We start from the raw sequence: 2,541 nt of genomic DNA, 5'->3' as shown, positions 1-2,541 counted from the left end.
AATAAAGGTTCTGGCGTATTAGTCGTTTTACAACACCGTCGAAAGCCATCTTCTCCAGCTCCTCCATGTACCATCCGCACCTCCTCCTCCCTGGTGCTTTCTTTTTCAACCCTTCCACCATCTCCCTCATCATCCCCCATCTCATCCCTTTGTCCTTCTTCATCGTCTCATCAATCTTCTTCCTCAGTTTTCCCCAGTCCACTCTCCTCTATGCTATTCTTCTCTCCTCCATATTTCTTGGAATCTCTACCTCTACATTTGTCAGTATCACGTCTTGTTCCAGGCCTGTCCTGTTACTCTGCCTCACCATAGGCATCCTCCCCTTGTGCACAATCGTGTCAATTGTTGATATGTTCCGAAAGGTCTTCCTCTCCATCTCATACCAATGGAACTCATTCTTCAACCTTCATTCCTCCATTACCCTTCCGTAGCTTGTGGTGGTGAAGTCCCCAGACCTCATATTCCATACTGGGTTGCACTCATTCCAGTCTCCCACCACCATATTGCATTCTTTTATCCCTTCCATTTGCCCCCTTATCTCCCCCAACAGTCTCCCTGGCCTCAAATACACTCCTCCTACTGTTCTCTTCTCTCCATCTTCCTAGTATCCAACCAATACCCAGGCCTTCGTATGCTTCCTCAGCTCGAAGCATCCTACCATCTCATCCCTTACATACACCTCAACCCTACTGCCTTTCATAAAAGAAAACAAACTATATACATCCCCCTCCACCATCATCCTTTGTCCCTCCACATCCACCGGTGAATCTACAATAAAAAATACATTGACAAAAAAAAACCAATCCATCATCAGCATCCTATTCCCCAATGACGCTCCCATATTTACTGTGCATATATTTACCCTCATTTAAGATTTAACATGAATTTCATCCCTTCATCGTCCACCACCTCCACAGCCTTCTTCCTCCCCTTGCGTCTTGCCTTGATATGTCCCTCCTCCCCATAAACAAAGCAGTACATCTTCTTTTCCCTCTCTTTCCCCGTCAACTTCTCTCTCGTGGCATCTTCTAACGTCGCAATGTTCTTTCCACTCTTTATCACCACTACCTCTTCTCCATGGGCCTTGGCCTCCATTGCCACATCCACCACTGGGATCCTCCTCACCCCCTTCTCCGCATTCTTCAATTGATTCCTGGATTTGTTTGCCACTCCAGTGACTGATGTCTCATCCGCAACCACCAGGGTTGACCTCCCTACTCTTTCCTGTATTGCCATTCCCCCTCTTAGACCATGGCAGTCCGGGTATTCAGCCAAGTGGTCCCCCTCCCTACACATCACACATCTTCCCCTTGTGTGCTTGCATGCTCAGTTCACCGCCCTATAAGATACCACCTTGCATTCATGGGTCCCCGATGTGTGGCTCCCTGAATACCATCGGCATTTCCTCTAGTTCCGGCACAAGGCCGCCCTGTGTCCCATACTAAGGCAACATTCACAAAGAACTGTCCATCTTCCCTCCTCAAACAGCCTTTCATCCCTCTGCCCTCCCTTCACCACCAATCTTGGTCTTCCAGATTCCAACATTTTTCTAACCGCAGGGGACTGGTCAACTACCAGTATCATACTCCTGTCCCTGTATCCTCTCTTCCTTATCGTATCCAACCTCCCTGTACACGCTTGTTTTATTGCCAGCAACACTCCCTCATTGCTCCTCTCAATATCCTCCTCCACCATGTCCAGTCCCCCTTTCCTGAAGGCATCCTTGAACGGCACTCTCACCACAAACAACTTCACTTTCGGCATGTCAAGCCTCATGTCCTATCCCTTCAATCCCATCTCCTCCAATGCTCCTCGAATCGCTGGGAAAAATTTCACCATCTCCATCACCCTCTCCCTTGCTAGCGTTAGGTCAATGTCCCCATATACCATTGTTGCTACTATTGCGCAGAACAATCTCGCCACATTCATGTCCGACAAGGTCTTATTTACCCGATATTGTACCGCTTCCAGAGTTATTCCCTTCGGCATCGTGAACTTCTGGTCCCTCTTCCTTGGTGCCTTCAGCTTCACCTTCCTCTCCCTATCCCACAACCTTACATTCCCTGTCTTGGGTCCCCTCCTCTTTGCCTCCGCCTTCACAAACCCATCATCGGGTTTAAGGGCCACCACCCTTCTCGCCATATCTGCAACGAAGATTTCTCTTCCATTTTTTTCCTATACGACAGTTTGGCTACCATCTTCATTAGCAAAACCATGGGCTTTGTCATCGGTTTAATTCAGATTGCTGGTCCTGCCACCGACTTCCACTCCTTTTTCTCCTTCGTCAAAATCCTGGGTGTCGCCACTGCCTGCTTGATTGGGATTTCCATCCTTTGCTTACTCAGGATCTCCATCCTCTACCTGTTCGGGATTGCCGGTCTCTCCACTGACTTCCCTTTCCCTTCTTTCTTCTTTGCACCTGGTGTATCCCATCTCCTCTATCTCCTCCAATTCCCCCCCCCAAACCGCCACTCTCATCCCTTAACCCGCTTATCAATCTCTCCAATTGCACTATTCTATCGTGATCTGATAGCGTCAACT

Source organism: Tuber melanosporum (assembly GCF_000151645.1).
Source record: "Tuber melanosporum whole genome shotgun sequence assembly, scaffold_24, strain Mel28".
Lineage (NCBI taxonomy): Eukaryota > Fungi > Ascomycota > Pezizomycetes > Pezizales > Tuberaceae > Tuber > Tuber melanosporum.
Note: the sequence above shows the minus strand (reverse complement) of the source record.